This window comes from Dreissena polymorpha, chromosome 1 (assembly GCF_020536995.1).
Source record: "Dreissena polymorpha isolate Duluth1 chromosome 1, UMN_Dpol_1.0, whole genome shotgun sequence".
NCBI lineage: Eukaryota > Metazoa > Mollusca > Bivalvia > Myida > Dreissenidae > Dreissena > Dreissena polymorpha.
In genome coordinates, this window is record NC_068355.1 from 203,791,845 (window position 1) to 203,811,016 (window position 19,172).

At 35.6% G+C, this 19,172-nt stretch overlaps 1 protein-coding gene and 1 long non-coding RNA gene across 2 annotated transcripts in view; one reads left to right on the plus strand and one right to left on the minus strand.

The window, feature by feature from the left end:
• The window catches only part of LOC127864683 (uncharacterized), a 335,102-nt gene that overhangs the window by 266,684 nt on the left and 49,246 nt on the right, over nt 1-19,172 (minus strand). The gene's annotated exons all lie outside the window — the stretch shown is intronic.
• On the plus strand, nt 1,325-3,937 carry LOC127864693 (uncharacterized). Its single transcript, XR_008042214.1, has 3 exons — nt 1,325-1,488; nt 1,944-2,194; nt 3,386-3,937. It is a non-coding gene; the product is annotated as an uncharacterized LOC127864693 (long non-coding RNA).

Genomic DNA, 19,172 nt, shown 5'->3' on the forward strand with positions numbered 1-19,172 from the left:
GTTAAACAAATGATGTCTGTACAGCAGGTGACATTTATTCAGCGTCATCAAATTCTGGCCTCCTTGACCGCTGTGCTCCATGCAACCACAGCTCCAAGGCCCTTTTTCCATCATAATCTGTGTCAGTTTTACCGTCGGATTTTTCTTTATTAACTTATTTGTCGGACAAAAATCCAATCTTGAACAGAGCCATTCTTTAAATTTCATTCTCTCGTATGCTACACCAAAATGTTTACATTGATGATACCGATTTTTCGATAGAAGTCGTAAAAACATGATGTGAAGTTCTAAGACACTGCAGAAAATCATTAATATACATGACAACTTGACTTGAATGGAAACAAGCAATTTCTGCGGGAAGCTCTCCTTCGCGTCTAAAAATAGCCATGAATCATGTGAATGCTCCGCGTTTATTTATATACGCTAGTTTTGTTCTGATGTAAATAACGGATACGAGGGTTATTTTACAAATTAAGAGAAAAAGATTTTCAGTTAGTTATAGTTATATGAATCAGTATAGCCCGGGTGTACATTGTCCAGGGTAATCATGGAACTTAGGCTGGAAATCCATGGTATAACATGGAATTCCATGGAAATCCCTGGAATTTGAAACATTTTTCCAGAGTTTCCCAGGGTTTTGTTCTTGAAATGTCCATGAAACGCGGACTTTTTTTTCCAGCATTTTCCAGCCTTGGATGGAAAACCATGGAAAATGAATGGAAAATGCTGGATTTAGGCTGGATAACCATGGACAATATTTTCAGATAGCATGGAAAGTTGAACATTGAATTTTTTAAGCATGGAAAATACTTTAACATTTTCAGCTGACCCTGGAAAAAACTTAGACTTTTTAAGAGGAGAAAATAACTTATAAAAATGCAACACATTTTATTCAAAGTTAATCACAATTCAACAATTTACACAACATATGAAAAAACATAAAACAATTTGCATAGTTTGATTACATAAAAAATATATATATAATATATTATTACACGGAAAGCAATATAGAAAAAAATATCATTCAAAATAGTGCAGCTAAGCTCTTTCTTATATTCGTATAAAGACCTTGAAATACATGTAAAGTTTTATTATGAAATAGGTATAATGAACTAAAATTTAAAAAATCTGATCACACAATTGCAATATTAGACTTAACCTTACTGTGTACCAAATGTCATTATATTACAATAAGATCCCTTTGTTATGATAGTTTACCTTATAACACTTAAAGTTCATGTCAATCAAATATGTATTTAACATATCTTTGAATTCTGGCTCTTAGCATAAACTTTATCAATTAAGGGCTGTATGCAAGTTGAAAATTGTGCAGTAAATGTATCCCTGTTTATCAGTATTGTTTTGTTGTAAGATGTCAATTTGGTCCCTCTATCTGTAGAAATCAACATTCTGTGTGTAAAAAAGCTGAAAAGAGTGATTCAGTGAGTTATGATGGACCTTTTTTGAATGCTCTGAACTACTGAACAGGTTTGTGTCTATATTTACTTTGTATTGTTCTATTATAATGCCGTGTTTATTATAATAATATTGTTTAACAGTAATATCTGTTTTGGCAGGTGGTTAACATTTAAAATGAATGCTCTATACAGTGACCTAATACAATGGCAATATGACTAATACTTAAATTCATTTATTAATAACAAAAAATCTGCCACTTAATGCTTAGCTTTTTTCAGATATAAGATAGCTATGGCAGATTCTCTTATGTTATGTTGCAATTTTGAGGGTAATAACATAATTTGAAACATAAATACATAAACATACAAATGAAAAAGTGTAAATGTTGTGTACAGTGAATTATAATGGCTGGGTTTTATGGTTATTGTCATCTTAAATTTTACTTTTAGCTATTTCTGGTCATGATACTTAACAGATTGCTTTTCCTCATATTTAATGAGTACTTTTATATTTTAATTTTGAAGGTTAAACTCTTGTCCCAAGGCAAAATTTACGTTGAACAGAAGATCCTAAGGAAAGTGTGCACATCGACTGCCAAAAATGGAGCAAAAGGGGATGTTACCTCATGATGTATGGACTTTTAGACAAGGTTTTTACCCTGCACAAGTTTGCCAGCTCAAGGGGAACAGGAGTGGGAAAACCGCACCCCGGTGATGAGCATATACCTGTCCTTGACCAAGACAAGCTGGATTTGTGGAGATGTAAATTTATACAGGTTATTGCATTAATTGAGTATATGTTTTAAAAGTATTACCAGCAAACGCGCAGTCAAAGTGGCCATAAAAAATAGTTTGAAATGGAAAAGTTCAAAATAGAGATGTTTCTCACTTTTTCGAACCTATTGTGTAGTAAATATGCATACACTTTAAGTAGATATAGTATTTAATAGAAGGTTTGTAACTATACAAAATAATTTTTATGCCCTCAAAAGAGGGCATATAGTGATTGGACCGTCCGTCCGTCTGTCAGTCTGTCTTTCCGTTACACTTTGCACATAGGTGTCGCGTATAGGTTTCGAAAAATGCTCATAACTTCTATGTCGCTTCAGATATCAACTTGTTATTTGGCATGCATGTGTATTTCATGGAGTTGAACATTTTGAGTGGTGAAAGGTCAAGGTCATCATTCAAGGTCAAAGGTAAAATAAATGGCTTCAAAGCGGCGCAGAAAGGGGCATTGTGTTTCTGACAAACACACATCTTGTTATTTTTTATTCCGCTCACTTTCCAGCCATATTAGGAAAAAAGTTACTGACTTTTATTTCATACTAATATTCGCTCTTTATCTCGACTTAACTTGGTGCGAAATTTCTTAGCGGGATGACCTTATAATTAGGGCTCCATTAAAAAAAATTGCGGGGAGTAAAGTCGAGATATAAAGCGTATCTAAATACGAAATAAACGCTTATCACCTTTTTACTGATATGGCTGGAAAGTGAGCGTCATTGAAACTATAAACAGAAGTAATAAAAGGTATAAAACGGCAAAAATAACTGTCTCGGTATGGACGTCGCCATCTTGACTATCATGTGATTACCCCCACTGGTTAGTGAATCAAAGTGGTTACAGTCGTGATTAGATCTATATGAAAGTAATATGATTTTTTTTCTGTACATTTTTTTCTTTCTGGAAGTTGATCGAAAACCCACTTGCAAACTTTCAGAGTATAAATTTCGGTTTATGCAAACAAACTAATTGTTAACTACTTTAAATCATAAATGTTTACTGAAGTGAATAACTTTCAAGTAGACAAAATTTGAATAGATATACTTCTTTGTGTAGTGATCAATATGAAATATCTTAAGTAGACTTAATAATGAATGAGAGTTAGAATAAAGAAATTCCATCTCATGATTGCTGCGCAGTGACTAAAATGAATGTAAAAACTATTATGCTTTTTCTTTCAGAGATCATGCAGGAGCAGTACAAGGTCAAACCTGTGCAAGTGCGAGAGAAGATCCGCAACCTGCTGAAACCCAGCAAATTAAAAAAACAGTTTTAAAAAAATGATGGGAGTTCTATACTAAAAACAGTACCCTGGTGCTCATGTGTTCATATTGTGACATAATAGCTTAAAATAACTACTGTGTCAAAACATGTTTTAAGAATTTCCATTTATCATTGTTTCTTTTGTTTCTTGTATATAGTTTTTAGCTCGGTTGTTTTTGGAGAAAACCCGAAGTATTGTCATAGCCAGCTCATTGTGTCGTGTTGTCCGCTGTAGGCGTTGTGCTAAAACCTTAACATTGGCTCTAAAATCAAAGTGCTTCCAGGTCAAAGGTCAAGGTCACTGTGACCTCTAAAAAAATATTCTGACAAGCTTTCATTTATTCTCAAAACTGCACCCGCAGCCGAGCGTTGGCACCTGTTATTCGGTGCTCTTGTTACAAGGTTTGTGACTGTACATTGTTGGACTTATTTGTATTTTTATGGCTTTGAATACACTTTTTGAGGGTACTTTACTGTTATTTTGCTTCTTTTTATTGTTTAACTAAAGACAGGCGTGTTCTTCTATGTAATGGCAAGTTTTTTAAATAATGGACCTAGAAGATTTGTATGCATGTATTCATTTTTGTAGACCAGGAATTTATTTTTCCTTTCCAGTGACCATGGTATAAGCTGGACAATTTTCCATGTTATACCAGGCAACCATGGAATATTAAGCATGTAAAACCCTGGAATATTTTCCAGGGTTTTCCAGCCAGCATGGAAAAAATACCGTCCAAATACTCCATGTAATCTGGAAAACCATAGAATTTTTTCCTGAATTTTCCAGATTACATGCTGCCTGGAAAACCCTGGAAAATAATCCATGGTTTTCCAGATTACATGGAGTATTCGGACGGTTTTTTTCCTTGCTGGCTGGAAAACCCTGGAAAATGTTCCAGGGTTTAAACTTGCAGGCTGGAAATAGTTCCAGGCTATTTCCTCATACCATGGACAATTTTCCACCGTTTTTTTTAATATTGACGCTGGAAAGGCTAAAAACTTAGTCCGAATACTACAGCCTCATATTTTCCATGGCTTTCCATGGAAAACCCTGGACAATGTACGCCCGGGGACAGACAGACATACGGACTGACGGGCAATTAACTTCTATATGCCAACCTACCATGGGCATAAAAAGTTAGTACAAATAACATCAACATCTCTCTTTTTAGACTCGTTGAAAGTATAGCAAGTATGATGAAAAAATGCTTTATTTGAACCATTAAAGATAAATTAAAATTATATGCAATCATCAACACATGAATATGCTGTCAGACTATCCAATTCTTATGAGGCAAGGAATACAATATCCTGATACAAATTTAATTTACAAAACAATTAAATATTACTATCATATATTCATTCTAAAATACACAGTTTGATAATTGATTAATAGATCTAAAAAATAACAAGGGCTGTTTGTAAAACACGCATGCCCCCCAAATGGGCTGTCAGTTGTAGTGGCAGCCATTGTGTCAATACGTTAAAAACTATTAAATGCTTCAGGTCAGTGACCTTGACCTTTGACCTAGTCACCTGAAAATCAAAAGGGGTCATCTGCCAGTCATGATCAATGTACCTATGAAGTTTCATGATCCTAGGCCTAAGCATTCTTGAATTATCATCCGGAAACCATTTTACTGTTTCAAGTCACTGTGACGTTGACCTTCGACCTAGTCACCTGAAAATCCAAAGGGGTCATATGCCAGTGATGATCAATGTACCTATGAAGTTTCATGATCCTAGGCCTAAGCTTTCTTGAGTTATCATCCGGAAACCATTTGGTGGACGGACGGACCGACCGACCGACCAACATGTACAAAACAATATTACCCCTGTTCTTCGAAGGCGGGCATAAATAGCAGGGAAATATTGAACTCATTAATTAATTAGCCATACAGACGGCTATGTTGATTAACATTTCGGTGTGTTGTAACCCTAAGATCTCACTTTGGTGTAAACCAGATTTTGACCAAAACTTAGGTACACACACTGCCGTGTGTTTGATATGTTAGGTTACTATATACACACTGCCTTGCGTTTGATATGTTAGGTTACTATATACACACTACCTTGCGTTTGATATGCTAGGTTACTACATACACTGTAACTCCAATATAGGGCGGTCAATGGGGTCCAAGCCGCGAAACAGCGTTATAACGGATCCGCGTTATAGGTTTTGAGCTCATTTACTGCAGGGCGCTATAAAAAAACAGGTATAGAATAGCCTATAATATAGGTCATGTATATTGCCATGCTGTGTTGACGCAAATACATGCATATAAACCGAATCGATAACAGTAAACATACCGCTTTTCTAATGTGCACATTTATCCGATAATCCAATAAAATTGCAACATCACTTAAAAAATAATAATCTTGAACATTAATGACGATATATGTTTAAGAAATTCGTAAACACAACCGTACGCATATATGCCATTTTCAGAAGTGTTAAGAGTACAGTGCATTATGGGGCAGAGCTTTCATTGGACGAGCGACTTTAAATTTAGATTGAATGCAATACGACTCATGTACAAAAAATTGTTTTATTGCGTCATACGCATGCAAAAAACGTGTTTCCCGGGGACTTTCTGATACCGCGCGAAAATGAAAGTGAAACTCTGTTAACAATTGCCGGTACACTGCATTCGCATGTAAATAAATCGTCTGCATTATTTAATTTCTTATACACGAAATGAAAGATTAAATGACATAATACTAGAATGATAATGAAATGACAGAAAAAGTTGTTTTATACAGTAGGCAGTATATTTCACAGCCGCTCATTTAATATAGTCAAACTGCAACCATATCAAAGTAAGAATGTTTCAATCGTTTTGAATTACTTGAATTATATAACTATCCCGCTTGCACTTAACTTATGGAAATTATCGCACTGAACCGCTCTGATGAGGAATACATGTAATAAACACTGACACGCGAGTTTTTCACACCTTTATTGACATTACACAACAGATTAACACCAATTAGCTGTCGGTGTTGTTTAACCTCGAGGCGATTATAATCGGTTCAACGGACGGTTGAATAAAGCAATCAACATGACTGTGATTGCCGCCATCTTTGAATTGTCTGAAAATACATGAAGTTGCATAATACGGATTTGAATCAGAAATCAAATGGAAGGTTGGAGAAAAAATGGGATCCAAGCACCCTCCGCGTTATATTGGATTCAGCGTTATAACGGAGTGCTTTATATTGGAGTTACAGTGTACACACTACCGCGCGTTTGATATGTTAGGTTACTATATACACACTGCCTTGCGTTTGATATGTTAGGTTACTAAATACACACTGCCTTGCGTTTGATATGTTAGATTACTATAAACACAGCCGCGAGTTTGATATGTTTGATTACTATATACACACTGCCGTGCGTTTGATATGTTAGGTTACTATATACACACTGCCGTACGTTTGATATGTTAGGTTACTATATACACACTGCCGTGTGTTTGATATGTTAGGTTTCTTTATACACACTGCCTTGCGTTTGATATGTTAGGTTACTATATACACACTGCCGCGTGTTTGATATGTTAGGTTACTATAAACACACTGCCATGCATTTGATATGTTAGGTGACTATAAACACACTGCCGTATGTTTGATATGTTAGGTTACTATATACACACTGCAGTGCGTTTTATATGTTAGGTTACTATATACACACTGTCGTACATTTGATATGTTAGGTTACTATATACTACAGCTGCAACGATTCAAATACAGCTCGATTCGATTTCGATTTTAGACACTCCGATACCGATTTTTTCGATTCGATTCATCTTCAAACCTAGTTTTATCACATATTCACTCTTCTGCCTCAAAATAAACATTTCTGTTCAAAAGTGTCGCATACCTAGATATCTTGGGCATTTGTCAAATTGTGTGTTTGTTTGATATAGTTTGGTTGGTTCAACAGTGTTTTAAAAACTGTTGAAAGTGTGTTAAATTAACATTTGTAAGAAATATTTTGCAAAAAACTGCCAATTGCCTTTCAAATATTGTCAATATTTCAATAAAATATATTTAAAAAAATAGCAAATTAGGACTCAATTTTAATATAAACAATTTATGACTAGAAGATTGTGTTGAATACACAATAATATAAAATTAAATAAATAATCATAAGAACATCTGGAATCAGTGGAGTGATAGTACTATCACTATTATACTTATATCCAAAACCGCTACAAGCATGTCTACCATTGCAGGTTTTTTTTTCCTTCTTTGGGACCCACCGAAAATCGGCCCTTTCCCCTCGGATTTTTTTTCCCCTCAGCTGGTAAAATTTCCCCTAGATTTCATTTTCCCCTAAAAAAAAAAAAAAAAAAAAAAAAAATTTTTTTTTTTTTTTTTTTTTTTTTTTTTTCCTTTAAATATATAAGTTATCCTGATCCACTGTAGAAACTAGAAAAATCTTGCATAATTAAATTATCTGTTGCCTTGAATTTGTTTTAAAAACAGTAAAATATGTTAAATTGATTATTTTAGACTTTGCTTATTTTCCCCAAGATCCAGCTTTTCGCACAATTTTTCCCCCCAAAATTCGACGTTTCGCGCGATTTTTTTCCCCTCAAAAAAGGCCAGGCCCTTTCCCCAAAATCAGATAAAAACCCCTGCATTGTGCCGTGACAGCATCACCTGTTACCTGTAGGACAAAGCACATTCTCTAATAAACTTAACAAATTCCCAACAGAAACTTAACTACTTTTCTGGCTGGCGACTTAAGTAGTTGCACTTGTGCTACCTCTTAGTCTTGCTAAATCAACGTTATGTTTGCATATGTGAAGCACAGTTTACACTTTGCTTTATCGGGAGGGCTTCCATCCCGAAACCCAAAATACTGTCACACTTTTTATTTAAGCATCTTATGCGCATCTGATAATTTCAATTTGTCGGCCACAACTTGTTCAGCCATTTTGACGCTTTTTCCGAAAGTAGACCGTAACGCACTTATTGATTGGATAACTATAGTAATAAGAAGCCAATCACGCGCTTCGTAATTACAGGTCTTGTACAGGTAATTACAAGATAAAACCTACACCTTTCCATATCAAATAGTCAGAATACAGCAAGCTTTACGTATCTATGTTTATATATGTCTATATGCTAAAGAATCGAATCAAATTTGGTAGGTTTGGTATCGTAATCGAATCAACGCATTTCAAACCGATTTTCGATTCATCGGATCGAATCATTGAAGCTCTACTATATACACACTGCCGTGTGTTTGATATGGTAGGTTAGTATATACTCACTGCCATGCGTTTGATATGTTATGTTACTATATACACGCTGTCGTACGTTTGGTATGTTAGGTTACTATATACACTGCCATGCGTTTGATAAGTTTTTGTTATGATATGTAGTTATAGTGATAATAGAAGTGGTTTGAAGTGGTACCCAATCTTATCATCATACAGTTCAAATGACTTGGTCGTAACGCGTGCAGAAAAATGAAAGCCACTGTTGTAACAGCTATGTATAGAGCTTTTCACAAGCGGAATCAACAAAATGTACCTCTCCAAATAGGGCTCTATGCCCCTCCATCCAAAGATTAGTTTATGAGGTCAACATGAAGTTACAGTTCTTTTGAGACGAGAAACAAAGTAGTCTATAATGTGATAAAGCTGAAACACTATTTTGTTCTGAACAGCAAGGAATAAACTCTGTGCCTTATTAAACCCCCTTTGATAGTGACTGGGTTTGTTAACATAACAATGTTGGCTCGTGTTCTGAAAGACTTATTCTTAATTTATTTAACTTCATTGTTATCAGGAAGCATAAACATATTAAATCTTAACCCTTGCATTTGTAAAGGGAGATGTATTTAATGTTTTTGCTATTTATTTCAATACTACGCTTTAGTGACCTTCATATGCAGAAAAGCATATTGCTTTTAATAATTTTGAACACTCGTTGACCTCTCATTAAAAAAAACTTGACTTTTATTGATGGACATTGTTCTTTGGTTTTACACTCTGTATTAGTCTTATTTCTGTCATTTTTAAATCCATCCATGCTTCAATAACAAGGTTATAATCCAGACAATTACCTTGACTTCAACCTTTCAAAGGGCATTGGTTTATGTGCAAGTCGCTCTGTCTAACAACACTGGTAAATCATGCAAACTAATTTGAGGATATACATGTATTAAGGCTGCATAAACTGTTGCTGCAAACAAAGTGATATGTGTAGATTAAATGCATTTGACCTTTGACCCTTAACTTTGGTCTTGGACATAGGGACCTGTTATTTGCAATTCACACATATACTTTTAGATACATTCATGCTTATCCAACAGTCCACGCGCCCATTCATAATATTCTAGCCAGAGCAGCCTGATACTATGCCCTGTTTCCAAACGCCATATACAAATCTTTATCCTTAACTGATGCCCACATATCAGCTGCTTATACAAATGGTGTAGGTCTGAATAGTGAAAACATGTATCAGTAGCTCTTGTTATTTGATTGAACCAGAGATGTGCAAATTATTTTCTATGCTTATAACTGCTAAATGCATGTCTTAGAATAATATAGCAATATGCAGGAGAATGCTGCACCTTTTATAGCAGCTAAAATGCTGCTATAATTTGGACCAAACATAATGTTTAAGCCAGTTCAATAAGAAAACGAGAAAATTCACTCTTATATCGAGATATTACATATATTGACATATGAAGCTCACAAATTTGTATGCATGTATATACAAGTACTTCTTGGCATGAAGGTGGGGGAGGAAACACAGCACAGCCATGAAGCATGTGGCTTTAATATACATTTTAGTCAACTTAAATTACTTTGCATAGCATTTTGTGGGGATTGATTCACACAGTGCTTTTTCACCATTTTGGGAATAGGCCCGGTTCCTTTGGATTGGGAAATCTAGCAGCATTTAGACTAAAATTGGGAAAATAGTGTTGATGTTGTTTTGCTATAAAATGCTTCAAAATCGAGGATACAAGTGTGTCCAGTATTATATTTACCTGCATGTTGATTTAATTGAAATCTAAAAATTTTATTTTTTTTGGAAACCTTCCATTATACGTTTTTCCATGTTGAATGAGTCAGATTACAGGACTCGATTTTGAATAAAAATAAACACTGACACATTGAACCTTTCCAAAACAACCTCAGTTGTTGATTTGATAAACTTTGTTCATGGATTGGTGCAAATCCTTGATAAACAGCATAATAAATAAGTGTGGGGTAATAATTAAAAGGTAGTAATAAGTGTAGGGTAATGGTGTTAATGAATTGCAATTCTCCTCATTGATATCTACACACCCATAACGTTTCATATTCAAATCTTATAGCCTATATGAGATATAGCCTTAACAAGAGCTGTGTTTGTGAAACACAATGCCCCTATTGCGCGGCTTTGAAGCCATATATTTGACGTTTGACCTTAAAGGATGACGTTGACCTTTCACCACACAAAATGTGCAGCTCCATGAGATACACATGCATGCCTAATATCAAGTTGCCATCATCAAAATCAGAAAAGTTATGACCAAGGTTAAAGTTTTGGGACAGACACACAAATACCATGACAGACAGACATATACTATTATAGAGAGACACATACAATGACAGACAGACAGACATGCCAAAAACAATATATCCCCAATCATTCGATCCGGGGCATAAACAGTTTCTTTCATTGGCATTTTTGTTTGCAGATCACCAAATTTTAGGGGATTATTTCTATATAAGTTTTTCAGTTAAAGATCCATGTTACAATAGCACATGTCAGAACAGAGGAGAGTGTACTGGTTCCACGGCAAAGATTAGTATTTTTACGGATGGGTGGCTGGGACAATTCTGTGAGATAGGTATGCATTTGCAGAAACAAGTATTGCTTTTAATGGAATTAACCGCTTGATATATTTAACTCAGATTGTTGTTTATTAATTTAAATGAGCCCTGCTATGTGAAAATTGGGTTTAATGCATGTGCGTTAAGTGTCATTCCAGATTAGCCTGTGCAGTCCCCACAGGCTAATCAGGGAAGACACTTTCCGCCTAAACTAGATTTTTGCAAAGAAGATACTCTCTGTAAACGAAACATACCATAACATGACAAGTTTCATCTTTGATTAGCCTGTGCAGACTGCACAGGCTTATCTGTGTTACACTTTACGCACACGCAATAAAACCCCTTTTCACAGAGCATGGCTCATTTAAGTAAATGTGAATAGTTTTATTCTGAGTAAAATTAAAAGTGAATTATTAAATAAAGCTATCGCAGATTAATGTGAAAATATGTATGACAAACAATATCAAGTTGCTATCTTCAATATTGCAAAAGTTACGACCAAATTATTAAAGTTTTGGGATGACAGAGTGACATAATGACAGAGTGACAGAATGACAGACAGACAGGCCATTAACAATATACCCCGATCATTCGATCCGGGGACATAACAACAACAAAGGGCAATAACTCTTAAAAAAGTGCAGTGTTATAGTTCTTGTGCATTGCACTTCTTCCCATTAATTTCTTCACAACCATGCAGTTTCATGTTTAAATCTTGTAGCATAACTGAGATATAGCCCTGAAAAGTTATATCTCAAAACAACAAACACTTTTCACTATCAATAGACCATCTGTCTATAATCTTCCGTGTTAAGAGGAACACTCACTGTTCTCAAGCAGTGATTGAAGTGTGTGGTTATGACTTGGTATTAAAAACTTCCTTCTGCAGTATTTAGAGGGCGAATATTAAATTACAAGAATGTAATATGACCATACAAATTGTTCAATTAAAACTTCCAATAGCATTTGCATCGTCTGTACTTTAAACTTCGAAATGGTGTTGTTAAGTCTGAGAAAACATCACACACTTAATAATGTAGTAGAGTGACCCCGTGTTTATCCAGACACGTCCGTTCTGGTAGAAATTTTCTAATAAACAAATCTTCCGGATTATCGAACCAGTGCTGTTTCAAGAGTTAAATATTTACCTTATGATATAAACCTTATGTTTATGTACATTTACATACTTATTTTGCATCAAAAATGATATTTTCTTGTTACGCAGACATTATTTTGTTTTGTTGAAAACTAGAGCTTTGTCACAGACTTGACGTATTCCCCCACTTGCCGCATTGACACAGACTATTTGGCATGCTGTCTTCACAAAACAAGAGAAACTAATTTATGGCGATTTTTAAGAATTTTATTATGCCATTATCATTTATAGCCATTTTGACCTTTGAACTCTTGAATTCTTTCACATGACACACAGTCCAATGACTGTGAACAAAATTAATAAACAGAGGCATTTTAAAATCTCACAATGAATGACATTATATAGTTATGGCAGACAAGCTCATTTTTGGCCATTTGTTACCATTGAACTCAAAGTATGACCTACACCTTGGAGATATCGACGTAATTCCTTCGCTTGACACACCTTCCAATGATGGTGAGCAAAAGAGCCAAATGATTTTAATAACTCACAAGAAACAACATAGTTATGGACCCAACAAGCTCATTTATGGCCATTTTTTACCTTTGAACTCAAAGTGTGACCTTGACCTTGGAGATATCAACATAATTTTTTTGCGCTACACACCGTCCAATGATGGTGAGCAAATGTGCCAAAAGATTGTAAAATCTCATTATGAACAACATAGTTTAATGGCCCTGACAAGCTTATTTAAGGCCATTTATTACCTTTGAATTCCAAATGTGACCTTATCCTTGGAGATATCGACGTAATTCTGTCGCGCGACACACCATACAATGATGGTGAACAAATGTGCCAAATGATTTTAAATTCTCAAAATGAACAACATAGTTATGGCCCGGACAAGCTCATTTATTGCCATTTTTGACTTTTGAACTTTAAGTGTGACCTTGACCTTGGAGATATCGACGTATTTCTTTTGCGCAACACACCGTCCAATGATGGTGAACAAATGTATCAAATGATTTTAAAATCTCACAATGAATGACATTAGAGTTATGGCCCGGACAAGCATTTGACCTTTCAACTCCAAGTGTGAGATGACCTTTAAGATATCAATATACTTTTTTCACACGCTACAAGTACCAAGTCATTTTAAAATCTAACGATAAATAACATAGTTATGGTCCGGACAAACTTTCAGTTTAAAACACACTAAGTGACCCCGTGACCTAGTTTTTTACCTGGCATGACCCATATTCAAACTTGACCTTCACATCATCTAGATACAACTTCTGACCAAGTTTGGTGAAGATCGGATGAAATTTCAGGACAGACCGACCGACGGACGGACAGACCGACAAAGTGACTCCTATATAGCCCCCATTACCAATGGTAATTGGCGTATAATAAAATGTTTGTTAAACGATATATACAAAAACGTGTAACCAACATTTAGAACATGTACATGTACACACATCAAGGGTGTTGAAGGCAAATGACAATAAAATATAAAACTGCGAAATGATTAAAATAGCGACGCGTAATGTTCGATGCGTTTTAAACGGATTGCTTAAATAATCCTAGCACAACTTTTCACGCACGATGACGGTCCGATTGTAATCAGCGTCTTAATTGGTCGCGTGTTCAGCTCATTAAAGACCTTTAAGAATATCATTGTATCATTTAAGATGCATTGTGTAATGCCGACATCAATCTACGTTTTAAGTCTGAGTCGAATCATGTTTAGTCACGCCTTTTAGCTTTAGCGCCTAAACACAATTATATTTCACGCCTTGGTGAGCGCGCTTTTGTTTAAACGATGGGATAGCAATTAAGCCTAAAACGACAATACTTCAAGCCTCGGTGATTGCGCTTTTGTTTATACGGCGGGTGGGCCATTACGCCCCCATGTTGGAAGCATCCCTATTAACAAGACATAATAACAGCTAAATACACAGATCAGTGTCGTGAAGTCCCAAGATTCCGGACTTAACGGGGCAAAATACTGCATAATAAATCCGTTCCCCTTGACTTTCGTCCGCATCACGAGATTTCCGGACTATCGAGATCCGGATAAACGCGGGGTCACTGTATTTATATTTATTCAAATGTGGAAAGTGAAAGTAAAAGCACAACAATGATAATATTTAACAAAATAGATTCATTAAATTGATTCTACAATACTCTTAATTAAGTGTTCTCACAGTCCTTATCATATAAGAAAAACAAGAATATAAGTAAAACTTATCAATGCTCCCCAATTATGCGCTAAGTTAATATATGTTTATTTTAAGAATGAGTTCCAGAAAAAGGCAATATTTGTGCAAAACAATGTGCCAGAATTATTAGTTATATCTGCATTGACAAAAATTGTAAAGGAAAAACCTGACAATATGCACAAGTCCACCCTAACAGGACACTGTGAACAGTTTCACCATATAGGGATCATGATCAAGTTTCTGAGATATTTGTGTAGAGTATAACTTTTTTTTAAGAAAACATTATGCACAAATTATACATATCAGAATTATTAACAAGACCTGTCAGATGACAGCGCGCTCTACTATTCGAGTGCTTGACAGTATAACATAAGCCATCATGGAGAAATTGTTTATATTCAATAATTTATAATGGAAGATCTTTTAAAAACAAGAGCACCGCCTTGCGGGTGCAGACCGCTCATCTATTTTCTTTTTAAAGGTGAAGGGACTCTCATTTTCAATCACAAAGGAGGAAAGGGTGGAGTGAAGAGGGGTGTATAGTGTGGGGTTGTGGACATTTATTACATTATCTTCCAAAAAAGCGAGAAAAAAAAGAGGGGGGGGGGGGTGGGGGGTGGGGGGAAGGGCGATGGGGGGGGGGGGATTTTTTGGGTGCGATGGTTGGACGGTATTTCAAACATAACCATTTAAAAAAAAAAATGGGGGGGGGGGGTGGGGTATAGTGTGAGGGTGTGGTGGTAATTTGTGAGATGATATTTAAAAAAAAAAAAAAAAAAATTAAAAAAAAAAAAATTGGGGGGGGGGGTGGGGTGGAGGGGGGTGGGGTGGGGGGGTGGGGTGGGGTGGGGGTATAGTGTGAGGGTGTGGTGGTCATTTGTGAGATGATCTTAAAAAAAAAAAAAAAATAGGGGGGGGAGGGGGGAGGTGGGGGAGAGGGGGGGAGGGGGGGGAGGGCACGGGGGACGGTTTGGGTGGAGTCTATTGTGGTATGTCAGGTAAGAGTAGTTTCGTCAAAGTATCAATCAAATCTAATCATAAATAAAGAAGTTATGGCAATTTTAGCAAAATTTAATAATTTGACCTTGAGAGTCAAGGTCATTCAAAGGTCAAGGTAAAATTCAACTTGCCAGGTACAGTAACCTCATGATAGCATGAAAGTATTTGAAGTTTGAAAGCAATAGCCTTGATACTTAAGAAGTAAAGTGGATTGAAACACAAAATTTAACCATATATTAAAAGTTACTAAGTCAAAAAAGGGCCATAATTCCGTAACAATGACAACCAGAGTTATGCAACTTGTCCTTTTACTGTATCCTTATGATAGTTTTTGAGTGTTCCAAGTATGAAAGCAATATCTATGATACTTTAGGGGTAAAGTGGACCAAAACATAAATCTTAACCAAATTTTCAATTTTCTAAGTATAAAGGGCCCATAATTCCGTCCAAATGCCAGTCGGAGTTACATAACTTTGCCTGCACGGTCCCCTTATGATAGTTAATAAGTGTTGCAAGTATGAAAGCAATAGCTTTGATACTGTAGGAATAAAGTGGACCTAAACACAAAACTTAATCAAATTTTCAATTTTCTAAGTATAAAAAGGGCACATAATTCTGTCAAAATGCCAGTCAGAGTTACATTACTTTGCCTGCACAGTCCCCTTATGAAAGTTAGTAAGTGTTGCAAGTATGAAAGCAATAGCTTTGATGCTTAAGGAATAAAATGGACCTAAACACAAAACTTAACCAAAATTTTCAATTTTCTAAGTATAAAAAGGGCACATAATTCTGTCAAAATGCATGCCAGAGTTATCTAACTTTGCCTGTCCCCTCATGATAGTAAGTAAGTGTAACAAGTTTGAATGCAATAGCATTGATACTCACTGAGAAAAGTGGACCTAAACGCAAAACTTAACCAAAATTTTCAATTTTCTAAGTATAAAAAGGGCACATAATTCTGTCAAAATGCACGCCAGAGTTATCTAACTTTGCCTGCCCAGTCCCCTCATGATAGTAAGTAAGTGTACCAAGTTTGAATGCAATAGCATTGATACTTTCTGAGAAAAGTGGACCTAAACGCAAAACTTAACCGGACGCAGACGCCAACACCGACGCCGACGCCAAGGTGATGACAATAGCTCATAATTTTTTTTCAAAAAATAGATGAGCTAATAAAAAAAGGAAAAGAAATTGGGGGGTAGGGGGGTGAGAAGGGGGTATAATGTGGGGTGTGGTCATTTATAAGACGATCTTTCAAAAGTTAAAAAAAAAAAAAATATTGGCGGGGGGGGTAGGGGGGTTGAGAAGGGGGTATAATGTGGGGTGTGGTCATTTATAAATCTTTCAAAAATAAAAAGGAAAAAAAATGGGGCGGGGGGAAGGTGAGGGGAGGGAGGCAGATATTCTGGGTTGGGGCATGGGGTATTGTTTGGGTTGAATCCATTGTGGTATTCAGGTAAGTGTTTTGTCAAAGTATTAATAGAATCTGATCATAAATAAAGAAGTTATGGCAATTAATTTAAGCAAAATGTTTAATTATCTAAGTATAAAAGAGGCCATAATTCTGTAAAAATGCTTGAAACAGTTGTCTGCTCTTAAAAAGTATGCAAAATGCAATATGTCAAGGGACATATAAAATATTTGGGGTAGTACGCAAACGTTAACATAGATTTATCAAAAATATGCATATTCTAAGTATAAAAGGGGCAATAATTATGTCAAAATGCTTGATACAGTCGTCTGCTCTTGTTAATAGGTTGGGGTCATGTTGGTAAATAAGTATGCAAAATATGAAAGCAATATATGAAGGGACATTAAAAATATTTGGGGTAGTACGAAAACTTTAACATTTGCACGCAAACGCCAATGCAAACGCCGCCGCTGGGGTGAGTAGGATAGCTCCACTATATATATTTCATATATAATAGTCGAGCTAAAAAACATTAACAATACAATCAAGGGACATGCACAGAAATCAGGTATTCCAATTTTAATGCATTTTTCAATCAATGTTATAATATATTTAATCATATAAATAATATTTTAATAATCTATCAGATTAATTGAGTGTCTGTATTATTGGCTGATGTTTTAAGCAATTATATTTGTTCATTTTATTTATTATAAATATATATGTATATTCAACATGTACAATTTTACAAACTTGCACTTTCGGACCAGCATAACTTTTCATTTAGGAAGCAGTACTGAGTAGCAAGCATAAAAGAGTCGGGAATCAGTACTGAGATGTAAGCTGGGAAGCAGTAATGAGTAGTAAGCATGAAAGAGACACATTGGAAAACCATGAGAATTTTGGGAATCAGTACTGAGTAGAAAGCATGAAAGAGCAGAGAATCAGTACTGAGTAGGAAGCATGAACGAGCAGAGAATCAGTACTGAGTAGTAAACATGAACGAACCACACTGGAAAACCATGAGAATATTGGGAATTAGTACCGAGTAGTAAGAATGAAAGAGCCACTATGGAAAACCATGAGAATATCGGGAATCAGTACTGAGTAGTAAGCTTGAAAGAGCCGGGAATCAGAACTGAGTAGAAAGAGTCGAGAATCAGTACTGAGTAGTCAGCATGAAAGAGCCGGGAATCAGTACTGCGTAATAAGCAGGAAAGAGCCCGGAATCAGTACTGAGTAGTTAGCAGGGAATCAGTACTGAGTAGTAAGCAGGGAATCAGTATTGAGTAGTGAGCATGCAATAACCACAATGGAAAGCCATGAGAATATCGGGAAGCAGTACTGAGTAGTGAGCATGAAAGAGCCGGGAATCAGTACTGAGTAGTGGGCATGAAATAACCACAATGGAAAGCCATGAGAATATTGGTATGACAATTTGGTTGAAGACAAGACCATCAAGGGGTAAATTGGGTAAACATGTTACATCTAGAATGCACTTTTTTTTTCATTTGACGTAGCGATCTTGTTTTTGGACCTAGTTTTGTAATAGACATATTTTTTTATTTAGACCAATGTTCTGACAAAGTTTCGTGAATATTTGAAATAAATATAATCTCTAGTGTGTTAACAGGGTAATTTTTGATAAAGGGCAATGCATGTCTAACAATGGGAATAAATGTCATCACAAAATCACTACGTAAGCACATCGTGCTAATGTTAGCTAAGAAGAAAACAAGCTAGGTACATCTGTATTAGAATTGACAGAGCACTGTGAACAGGGTTTTTATTCAACAAGTTTGTAAATAGGATGGGGTCCTTGGTGTTGCAAGGCGTTTGACTGAAACTGGTTAATTGAATTAATTTTTTTCTGCTTACATTAACTATAAACTTGACTATAAAAGTGTTTCACCATAATAATACAATAATGTACACATTGAATCTTCTGAAAACAAAGTTGTTGACCGGACTGGGGCTTTCATTTGATAAAAGCAAAATACTTATTCTAGTGCATACTCACAATGAGGGTATTGTTCTAGTCTGTATATGCTTCCTACATCACTTAGTTAGGATTGAACACTTCTCACTATCAACATACCAGCTGTCAATAATCTTCCTTGTTAGGAAGAA